Raw genomic sequence first — 12,581 nt, 5'->3', positions numbered from 1 at the left:
TTCGAGCAGTGGGAAGGGTGTTGGATTTTTTCCCACCATAGAGAGATTCTTCTCTATTCTGTCTGTTTCTTCCTAATCTCCATCTTTCAATCCATACTTTTACCATCCCCTGTGTTCTCTATCCATCTCAGTCTATCTGTTTGCCTTCTTTCTCCGTCCCCCTTTCTCTTTCTTCCTTCCTCCTCCATCTTCATATTTCCTCTTCATTGCTTTCATCCCAGCATTCCTCAAACTCCATGTCTCACTTTTAAGTATCCCCAAAGAAAAGAGGTGTTAACATTGAATTGTGGGCATCTACCCTGGACCTGAATTGAGTGTCAAAGTTGTGTGATATTTTCTGTGTTGAACTCATATATGGGACTCAGATGACCTCTATGAATCAGTTTTACTTTGAGATGAGTTAATCAGGACTTACTTCTCCCACCAATGTTCCATAAAAATCAGAAAGATTAGCTTGTACTTGCTGCTTGATTTAAACATCTCTGGTTCTAGTGCCACATTATCTCCAAGCAGTGCTGCCCTGTAGAAATATTACGGAGGCCACAAATGTGAGCCACAGACATAACTTAAAAAGTTTTTGTAGACATGTTCAAAAAACTAGAAAAATCAAATGATGAAGTTAATTTTAATAATGTTTTGACAAAATATATTAAAAATACTATCATCCCAACATGTAATCAACATAACAAGAGATTATTAATGAGATATTTTACATTTTTTTAGTACTACTAAGTCTTTGAAATCCAGTGTGTATTTTATACGTTATAAAGTATTTTATACTTTATACTTAAAGTACGTTTCAATTTGATTGAGCCACATTTCTTTTTCTTTTTTTAATTAAATTTATTGATGTGACATTGGTTAATGAAATTACATGGGTTTCAGGTATATGAATCTATAATACATCATCTATATATTGCATTGTGTGTTCACCACCCACAGTCAAATCTCTTTCCATCACCATATATTTGATCCCCTTTACCCACTTCTACCACCCCCATCCCCCCTTCCCCTCTGGTAACCACTAAACTGTTTGTGTCTTTGAGTTTCTGATTGTCTTGTTTGTTTGTTGCTTTCAGTTTTATATCCCACATATTAGTGAAATCATATGGTTCATATATACAATGAAATATTACTCAGCCATCAGAAAAGATTAAGTACTGCCATTTGCGACACCATGGATAGATTTTGAGATCACCATGTTAAGCGAAATAAGTCAGACAGAAAAAGTAGAGAACCATATGACTTCACTCATATGTGGAATGAGTTGCATGTCGATTGCTCAAGAGCCACATGTGCTGGTGGCTACTGTATTGGACAGTACAGCTCCAGGTAGTAAGATATGGAGAAAAAGGGAGGTTTTAGGCAGTAATGAACCAAAAGTATTTCTTGTGCCTTATGCTTCCAGAATGCTGAATGAATAGAACAGGCATTGGCTAATAAGATGAGATTGGGAAGCACCTTCAAGTTCCATTTCCTTCTTTTAATTACTTAAATCAGATAACTGGTTGGCTTGTGGGTATTGGAACTTGACCTGAAGGGGTCAAAGGCCAGGGGTTACTACAAGTCTTTTTGTACAACCACCCAGTTCCCCTCTTCCTGCTCTATTTCTACCTCCCACACTTAAATTTTCCCACTTCTTGGAAGTCGAGAACTTAAAAAATGACTAGGTCTGCTGGTGAAAATAACTTAGCGGTTAAGAGCTGAAGTAGTTTCTTTTTATATCTTGGTTTATATGGTGAAGGAAGAGATTTACCTTTTTTCCTTGAAATGACCTAGTGACATCTTACTCTAGAAAGGCTCAAAAGCCAGCATATGTAAGGGATATATTTTCATGGTTTGTGTGTGCCAGTGACAGGAAGGTGTTGCCTACCCCCCCCACTCCCCACCTGTGAATAGAGACAAGTTTGAACAGGCCCTGCTGCTTTCACCTTGGTTAAGCATTATCTTGTGTTCTTTGGGTTACTCTTGCATAACACCATCACAAGCATAAACTGAAAGCACCCCCATTTAACTTTGGTCTGAGTCTGCCTTGAGGATGAAGGGACGGTGTTGTGGGGGTAGGGAGTTGGTGAGTTGTCAATAACTAGGTAAATGAAATGGGAATAGGGTCAACTTTAACTCCACCCACCTCAATCCCCCACCCCTAACTCCCATCTATTTTCTTCCCTATGAAATGGGGAATTTGATTAGATGAGGGATCTTCTGTGTTTTTCATGAAGCAGGTCTGTTTTCCATTTCCCACATGTAGAAGGGAAGATACAGGTGTGCTGACGGCACTAAGCAGTGGATTGAGGCCTCTGGTTCTGCATTCGATTCTCTGGCTTCTCTTAGAAATGAGCAACCAGAGACCCCGGTGTATAATGAAATCTGAGGTCCTTTGGTAGTCTTAGTTTTTAGCTTTCTGAGTTTTGTAGATTACTTGAAGTATTGCTCATCTCTGCTCTTGCTACAAAGAGGTAGGACCTGGGTAGTGGAGTCTCCATCAATGATAGACAGAGAAGTACCTGGATGTTTGGGGAGGGAGGCAGGGTACAGGTAGGAGATGGCACACCTACAAGGGTTCATTGGTATTTGCTGGAGTAAACTTGTGTGCTGTATGACATCTAGGGCTTTGCAATAGTAAGCTGAAGAACTATGTTTAGAAATAGGGTTGAAGAAGTACAGAGGTTGAATTTTTACCAAGTGTTAGAAATGTGGAAGGTTGCTTGGATAAAAGAGAAAAGAAAGGAATCCAAGTAATGTTATACTAGGGCAGCCCCGTATTTTGTCTTCAAGTGGCTTTAAATTTTAAAATATATTTATATTTATTATTGTAGCAATTTAAAAACATTAACAAACGAAATGTAAAACCACCCGCAATTCTGCCACTTAAAATCAACTGGTCTAGTTTTCTATAGTTTCTGAGAGTTCCAAGGGGTGATTGATAAGTGGACATAGTTCCTCTTGGTAATAATGCCCTCAAAAGGAAAAGTCCATCTTCCAAAGATGACTAATTTACCTATTATGAATCTTCTTTTTTTAAAGTAAACTCTTTATTATTGAATAGTTTTAGATTTACAGAAAAGTTGCAAAGATAATTAGAGACAAAGCCTCAAAGGCAAATCTCAACACCTCCCAGCAGGCCAGCTATCTGAGTAAGGTTATTAAAGGACTCATAATGAACTTTATATCTTCCAATCAATCTTACTGGCCCGTATTCCCTAAATAACCTTATATTACATTTGTCAAGACTAAGAAACCAGCATTGATATATTACTATTAACTAAACTCGACTTTATCCAGATTTCAAGAGTCCATTGTGAATCTTTTATCTACTATGAATTTATTTTTTTAAGTTTGATTTTGTCTGTGATCCACTTATTGAAAATAATGCCTTTTCCCCCTCTGAAAACAAAAATTATTTTCTATTGTAGAAATTAGGAAAATATTGAAAACATAAAGAATAAAATTAATTGTAACCTCATTCCTACCTAATTTTGTGTTGTATGCAAATATGTATGCACTATCAAATAAATTTCATTATGTCTACAGTATAATTTTGAGTTGCATATTTTTCATGTAATACTGTAGGAGAAATTTATTTAATTAAAAATCTTCAAATCAAATGTTTAATTTTTAAAGTCATAGTCCATTGTATAATTACTCATTCATCAGTTGATAAATAGCCCTTAAGCTCTTTCTAATTTTAGCTACTATATATTTTATTTGATGTGAATTGTGTCACATAGATCTTTTACCATTTCGCTGGTGATGTATTCAGGGCAAATTTCTAGGAGTGGAATTTCTGAGTCAGTGGCCCTTCCTTGATATGTTGCCAAGTTGGTATGTTGCCATCCAGAAACATGGTACCAATTTATATTCCCAAAGTAGCCTTTGAGATACTCACCTTATTTCACCCTTACCAGCATTGAACGTCATAATTTTTAAAATTTTTACTTTCATTAATTTTTTAAGTGTGTTCTTCCAGGACCCGTCAGCTCCAAGTCAAGTAGTTGTTTCAGTCTAGTTAGTGGAGGGCGCAGCTCACACTGGCCCATGCGGGGATCGAACCGGCAACCCTGGTGATACGAGCATTGTGCTCTAACCAACTGAGCTAACTGGCTGCCCCATGAACATCATAATTTTTAATATCTCACAATTTGATAAGTGAAAAGTTGGATGTCTTTATTATTTTAATTTACGTTTCTCTATTACTGAAGTTGACCAGATAAGAATTCACCTATATTTTCTTAGCTTATATAAATTCACATTTCACACTTGATGTTTTAAATCATCACTAATTAAATTTACATTTACTGAAGAGTATGATGTAAAGGTCTAAACAATTTTTTTCTATTATATATGGTCAGTGTTCCCCAAAACCATGATTGAATATTTCCTGTCCTTTTCTCATTGAACTGTTATGTTGTTTTTTACAGGAGTGTCTCTCTCTGGGGTCACTCATTGGTTCCAGTGACTTCTCTGTATCTTTGGTCAGTACCATTATTATTTTCCCTTTAGAACTTGGGAAAAGTCCTTATATTTATTCCAAATTATTTTTGGCTCTTCCAACCGTTCCCAATAAACTTCGGAACATTTTTTCAGCTTCCAAAGAGGAGTATATACTGTCCAGTTTCATTGGAATTGCTTTACAAGTGCTAGTCAGTAACGTGGTATGTTTCTCTGTTCAGTCTTTTAAAAAAAATTCTGTATTTTTTCAAGATGATTTATAATTTTCTGCAGACAGATCCAACAGATTTCTTGTTAAAGTTATTTTATGTTCGGTTGTTGCTATTGTGAATGGAATCTTCATTTGCCCGTATCTTCTGAATGGTTTTTATTGGTAGATGGTATCACGTAGAGCTTGAACCTAGGTAGTGTGATTAGCACATTACCTGACATGCAGTAAATATTAAATAAATGTTTGTTGAAATGAATAATTGATTTTTGTAAATTTACCTGTTGTTTAGTCACTTGAATCCTCTTACATAATTGAATTAGTTTTTCAGTTCATAATCTTGGATTTTCTCAGTAAACTATAATATTCTATAAGTTATAATAGCTCTGTTATTTCTTTTAATATTTAAATATTTTGTTTCCTATCTTACTGAGTTATCCATCTCCCCAAATAATGCTGTTAAGCCCTGGAACAATATGCAAATTTGATGAGATTGTATGTATGAGGTGTCACAATTAAGTTTGCAAACTTGTTGCAGTGATGTTGCTAACCTTTTTTTGATATCAGAGGGATTATTCATTATGAATTTGTACCAACTGGACAAACAGTTAACCAAGTTTACTATTTGGAAGTGCTGAAAAGGCTGCGTGAAAAAATTAGACGATTTGAACTTTTCGCCAACAATTCACGGCTCTTGCATCACGACAATGCACCAGCTCACATGGCACTGTCTATGAGGAAGTTTTAACTGTGTTGGAACACCCTCCTTACTCACCTGATCTGGCCCCCAATGACTTCTTTCTTTATCCAAAGATAAAGGAAATATTGAAAGGAAGACATTTTGATGACATTCAGGACATCAAGGGTAATACGATGACAGCTCTGATGTTCATTCCAAGAGTTCCAAAATTGCTTTGAAGGGTGGACTAGGCACTGGTGTTGGTGCATAGCTTCCCAAGGAGAGTACTTTGGAGGTGACCATAGTGATATTCAGCAATGAGGCATGTAGCACTTTTTCTAGGATGAGTTCGTGAACTTAATTGTCTGACTTCGCATTTATATTTATAGATCTATTTTTATGGTATATATTATAAAATTATATTTTAAAATATTTATACTTAGATTTATAATTTTTATTATGTAAATAATATATCCTTTTATTCCTCTACTTTGTACCATGAGATTATTGTCCTTTTTTTGAGTTCATCTTTCCTTCTGTTTTAAAACAACTGTCCTTTGACCTTTAAGGATATGTCCCCTTAAAATAGCTGGTTTTGACTGCTGATACTGTTCGCAGAGGGGAAAACAGCTATTGAGAGAATCCAGGCAGTTGTGAGATTTCAACTTGGCAGGAGGCTGGAGGTGGCAGAGAGAGAGGCTATTTCGTGGTGTTTTGGTACACACCGAATTCACGAAGACCAAGGCCAGGAGCAGGGAAAAGGTGTTTAGTGTTTTGTTTTTTTTAAACCCAAGATGTTTTAAAAACCCAGCTATCTGAGTTTTTAATTTTCTATTGAATTGAAAATTTAACCTCTTCTCACAAATGTACTATCTTTTTTCTTATTGGTGTTAGGTATGCAAAACAACATAATAATTAGACATTTACACCCCTCAAAAGTGGTAACCCCCAAAATCTACTACCCCTCTGACATGTACATAGCTATTACAATACCATTGACTATATTCCCTATGCTGTACTTTATATCCAGGAACACACACACACACACACACACACACACACACACACACACACAGAGGTGCCCACAAAAATGTATACAAGTGGACACTTTGGTCAACATTGCTCAAGCAGTAGTTCACCGTAATCACAAGTGTCTGGACGCTGATGGTAACCACTTTGAGCACCTCTTGTAATTGCAGAAGTCAAACGTGGCTTGTATTCATCTTTTGTTATCAGTATATATTGAGTATTATAATTTTCCTTTTAAAAAATGTGTATACACATTTTTAAATACACATTTCCTTTTTAAAAATGTGTGTGTGTATAAAATATAATTTTAATTATAGTTGACATTCAATATTATTCTACATCAGCTTCAAGTGTACAGCACAGTGGTCAGGCATCTACACAATCTCTAAAGTGATCCCCTCGATAATCCAGTACCCATCTGGCACCCCACATAATCTTTAGATCATTTTTTATTATATTCCCCATACTGTATTTCACATTCCCATGACTACTTTGTAACTACCAATTTGTACTTTCTAATCCCTTCACCTTCTCCCCCATCCCCTAACCCCACTCCCATCTAGCAACCATCAGTTTTATTCTGTTGGTTCTCTTCTGTTTGCTCATTTATTCTGTTCTTTAGATTCCACATATAAGTGAGATCATATGGTACTTGTCTTTCTCAGTCTGACTTATTTCACGTAATATAATATCCTCTAGGTCCATCCATGTTGTTGCAAATGGTAAGATTTCATTCTTTTTAATGGCAGAGTAATACTCCATTATATAAATGTACCACAATTTCTTTATCCAATTGTCTATTGATGGACATTTTGGTTGTTTTCATATCTTGTGTATTGTGAATAGTGCTGCAGTAAACATAGGGGTGCATATATCTTTTCAAATTAGTGTTTTGTATTTTTTGGATAAATACCCAGGAGTGGAATTGCTGGGTCATAAGGTAGTTCTATTTCAATTTTTTTGAGGAACCCTTATGCACTGTTGGTGGGATTGCAAATTGGTACAGCCACTGTGGAAAACAAATGTACTATCTTATGCTCAAATCAAACTAAATATGAGCTGGTTTAGTTAAGGTGAAGCTGCTTTCCCTTCCTTTGGTGTCAGTGTTTGGGTAAAGGATGTGGAAAAGCCTGAGGCAAATGACAGAGGCTACCTCATTGGACAACAGTCATTAACACAAATGAAATATAATTTATAATTTATGTCAGGAGTTAAAAGGAAATGAACTTGAAGAGCCTGTTTAAGAACTCCAACTGGGTTCTACAATGGGCTGCATGCAGTTTTGTTTTAGGATGTGACAGGAAGAAAAGGTGAGACCATTTCTTACCTTTTACCTTAGCAGATGGCCTATCAGGTGGATGCCTGTAGTCAGCAGTAGTTAGTGGAGACTAGTCCAGTCTCCGTTTGGAAAATTCATAACTGTGGTGGCTGTGGCTTCCTCAGCAAGCACTTACAGCTCGTTACAGTGGAGCCATTAGAAATCTTGAAGCAACCAAAAGTGGCACTTAGAGAGAATGCATGTAAATTATAGTCATACAGGATCCCCTATGGAGTTGTGGAAATGTTTTCCCTTAAACAACATCTTAAGAAGCTCTCTTCCGATCTGCGTACCTTGGGAACACAGTGTGGCCTGTTCCTTCCTGTGGGCAGTGACTGGCTGCGCACACATTGGTTTGTGTGCTGATCACTTCACCCGCTGGTCAGCAAGAGCGTTATTAACTATTGAAAATGAAAGAGGTCTTCTAAAAGGGTTCATTGCTTCTTAGATTCATAAATGAAGTGGTCCCCACTTGCAATGGGGTGTTCCCTTTTCTAGCAGATAGGGGAGGTAGACACACAGCCAAGAATTACTTTTCCCTGATTATTCTTTATGTAGTTTGCTAAATCCAACTGGAAAAGGAAAACTAAATGCCAGAGTAAGGAATAGAGGCTAGAGTGAACAAAACCTGTCCACTTTACCTCCTTTGTTGGTCAGTGGGAATTCTGCGTTCAGGCCTATCCTGGTCTGTACCAGGCAGTTTGACGTAACTCTGTGGTGACTTAGAGATAAAAAGGGAGGTCTCCATCCTGGAGGCAGTTAACAAGCAGGGAAGCCTTAACTATAACATAAAGCAAAATTAGGGTATTAATAAAAATGTAAAGTATTGTGGGAGCCTAGAGGAACTGGAGGAATGGGAAAGGTGGAGGGTTTTTGAACTTTTCAATCCGGAGGTGGATTTCTGGAAGAAGTCCATCCAGGGCAGAGTAACCTCAGGGGCAAAGCCTGGGAGTGAGGACGTGTTCAGCAAGTGTCTACAGTCTGTTGTGACCTCATGGTGAGAGAGAAATGACTGTCGAGCTCTGCTGTCAAGTCCTTAAATGCAGGCTTCACTGTGTTGGCAGAGGCAAGTTATTGAAGGCTGTTGAGGAAAGAAATGACATGACTTGAGTCGTGCTTTTAAGACCACTTGGGCAGAATATGACAATTCATTTGGGGAAAGACTAACAATGCATTTGGGCTGCATTTAGACATTTTATCAATTTCCAAAACAACCCTTTCTCCGTGTCATCGGGGTCTTAGAGAGCTGCTCCTTTATTTCCATTCTCTCTGTCCATATATTCATCTCTTTATTCACTCACTTAGGAAAAAAATGCTCGGCATTCACCATTACATCCTTACATGTATGTAGCTCCTTGCACTTTTCAGAGTGCTTTTCAAGTATTGTCTGGCTTGTTTTCTGTAAAAAACACACTGAAGATCGAAGGGCTGATGTAATGGTTCTTATCTTACAGAACCTGAAAATTGCTCATAGTCAAAAACTGGAAAGTGGTAAATTTGGACCAGAATTTGGGTTTTTTGATCCCTTGAACAAATGTGACTTCTTCCTTTTGTACAACACAATCTGGTGTGGATGCTGAGGACTGTGGACCACAATCATGTCTTCTCTCAGAGAGGTGACAATCTTTGTAGGGTCTGAGGTCACATACCTACTAAGCAGTGGAATTCCTATTAACCAACATCATTTGGACTGGCAGTTGTTCAGATAATTAAAAGTTGGTTAAAGTGAGAAGTTATAAAGCTGCTATATATGCATCCTTTAAACATGTTACAGCAAATTTAATCATCTAAACCCATATTTACTTACCAGTCTTTTGATGTAGGACCAAGGTCTTTTCTTTGATTAAGGGTCTTCTTCTTGGAGTCCACTTCAATCGTCTGTCTTGCGTAACTCTTCTATAATTTAAAAGTATTGATTTCTTTAATGTGGGGTGAGAACTTAAAAACACCTATGAAGCAATTTTTAGTGTAGAATCATTTTAGATTTTAAAATTCCCCCTAAGACCTTTTACAGATATATCTACCCCACACCTAATTTGCAAGTTTTTTAAAAAGCAGTTCACCTTTTTTTTTTTACTGTCTAATATAATTTTCATAAAGGAAAACAACCTGCCTTCTTTTTCTACTCATTTTATGTAATCTTTAATTAAATTATGTAAATATAACAGCATGCAGCTGTCATTAACATGTCTGTCATAAACGGATTTGGGAACAAACACAATGACTCTTGGTAAATATCCAACTCAATTGGTGGGAGCGGAAGTATATTAGAAAGTGCTTCCTAGCCAAAGCATTTGCTGTGCTATGGGCAGCAGTCAGAGGGAATGGAGGACAGCAGCCATTCCGGTGAGTTGGTTAAGAGAGATTCAGCTGCAGTTGAATCTTAAGTAGCATATACCATTAAATAAGTTCAGAATGTGGGTGGGTTGAGGTGGTCCAAAAAGATAATGGACAGCTTGGGGCTGGAAAGATGGGGGGGATTTAGGAAGGGGAGTTCCAGTTGTGTGTGTATTTGTGTGTGTGTATGTACACATATGAGAGAGAGAGAGAGAGAGAGAGAGAGAGAGAGAGAGAGAGAGAGAGAGAGAGAGAGAGAAGGGAATGGCCAGGTATTCAAAGCAAAGGAAAGAAATCCATTTCTTTGGAATACAAAATAGTTGATGGTCAGATAGACCAACTTTCTTTATTCAAAATCCTTTTTTAAATTCCACCTCATGAAGGAAATCTTCCCACATCAGGTAGATTTGGTGAGGGTTTTCATTTACTTCCTAATGTAAATCAAATCATTATGGTGGTTAGAAACTTAGTCATTTAGTCTCCTATCGTCAATGTGGCGTGCACCTAATCCATCCCAGGCAGAGGAAGGGCTACCCTATTTTAAGAAAAGTGCCAGGGAGGCATTTATGATTTCTTTTAGTGATCCACTCTGATGTTCTGGCCCTCTGTAATAACCCTTCACATATTCAGAAATGATTATTAAATCTTTCTTCCAATGTCTAGGCTGTATTATCCCAAAGTGATAGAGCCATTATTTCATGTATTCTTTATTCTAAATTTATTAACTAGAAAGGAAGAGAAATTACAAAGCACAGATTTCCCATCCACAATTTCAAATCAGCTATGAAGGTTGTTAAGACTATATGTGTATATATACATTATTACTGGGTGTGTGTGTATATGCACACATGCATATATATGCATGTATGAACATAAAGGTGTCTAAAACATAGTGTGTACATCTAATATATACACACAAATGCACACACATACATACACACGACGCCATAGCTTTGGGCAACCAAAGTAGAGACACTGCTCAGATAGAGGTGCCAAAGGCAGTCTCACAGGTATAACTTGAAAGTCAGAATGTCGAGGTTCTGTCTGCTGAGATCACCTGACAGCAGGGAAAGGGGAAGTTGATTGTTTGATAGCCTTTCACCTCGATAATTTCTGGATGTACCTTTCTGGTCATATCTTCCTCCTTCCTGTGCTCTGTACTCTGTCACAGATTAAACAAGATCAGACCCTCATATCAGCTTGCAAAGCTCCACCTGGTGATTAAGTGGGTTTGCTACAAAAAATGGATTAAGGTATCAGTCTCCTTTGGGTTGTTTCTTAGGAGAGGATCCTTAGAGATGGAAGGCCTTGGAGACCGTAGGTCCCGAATCTGTAATGTGGACCAAGTGGTCGCAGGGTTTATCATGGTAGTTTGTCTGGAATACCAGGAAATTTCATCAGTGTATATCCAAAGTTGGGCTTCTCTGTATGCATGGCTTATCTAGAGCAGTGCTGTCGAATAGAAATATAATGTAAGCCACACATGAGCCACACATGTAACTTAAAATTTTTAGTAGCCACATTAAAAAAGTAAAAATAAATAAGTAAAATTAATTTTAATAATGCATCTTATTTAACACTATATCTGAAGTATTATTTTAACATACAATCAATGTAAAAATTTATTAATGAAATATTTTACTTTTTTTGTGCTAAGTCTTTTGAATCTGGCATTTTGTACAGTGTGTCTCTAGATGGAGTAGCCACATTTTAAGTGCTCACTAGCCTCATGTGGGCCATTGGCTAATCTATTCAATAGTGGGGATCTAGAGAGAGCCCCAAAGTGAGGACTGGGAGCGTGTCTTCTGTAAGTGCTGGATCCACTAGAGACAGGGAATCTGTTGTTAGACAGCCTCCATCAGCCAGGGACGTTCCATGGTATGTGTTGGTCATGCCCAATAAGTAGCTGGACTCATCAGTGTTTTGTTGAGCACAGGGCTTTGGAATGCCACTGTGTTTGATTTCATCTCAGAGGGAGCAGCTCGAATCCTATAGAACTCTGAAGAAAGACAATTGTTCTTTAGAAAGAGAGTTGTTGTGCAACTCGTATAGGATTTCCTGGATAGTAGCCAAGCCGGAGCAGGTTTTCTATAGATGGGTTAGCACACATTTTTTTTCCACTTCCTGGAGATGCCCTAGAATTGGAAGGTGAAAAACTGCCATGTGTTACGGTGGGGGACTATAAAAGAGGCCATGTTCCTGAAACTGACTATGCCATGCTATTTAGATAGTTGTTGGAAATTGTTTCCAGGGGTCCAGGATGGATTGGAAGTGTGTGTCCATAGCAGCATACTGGCTTTCCCCTACCGCTCAGACCCCTGGGGGCACTCCTGTGAGGTCCTTTTCATTGCTGAAGGACCCAAAGCCACTGATAAATATGGTCTCATTTTACTCTAAGACTTAGGAAGAGAACAGCAGTATTATTTTTGTATTAAAACAAATGGGGCCATATCCTGTGTGTCATGCAAAATTCTCTTGCATTTTAAAACATAAAACATAAGTCTTGTAAAAGAAAAAAATTGACAGTGAGTTGCTTCGGGACACACCATCTTTTTCCT

General features: G+C 37.6%; 1 protein-coding gene across 4 annotated transcripts in view; it reads left to right on the top strand.

Annotated features, from left to right (window-relative positions):
* Window positions 1-12,581, top strand: part of GLIS3 (GLIS family zinc finger 3) — a 471,393-nt gene that overhangs the window by 78,555 nt on the left and 380,257 nt on the right. The gene's annotated exons all lie outside the window — the stretch shown is intronic.

This window comes from Rhinolophus sinicus, chromosome 16, assembly GCF_057876585.1.
Source record: "Rhinolophus sinicus isolate RSI-liver-muscle chromosome 16, RSI-T2T, whole genome shotgun sequence".
NCBI classification, from domain to species: Eukaryota; Metazoa; Chordata; class Mammalia; order Chiroptera; family Rhinolophidae; genus Rhinolophus; species Rhinolophus sinicus.
This window is presented reverse-complemented; position numbering and strand designations above follow the sequence as displayed.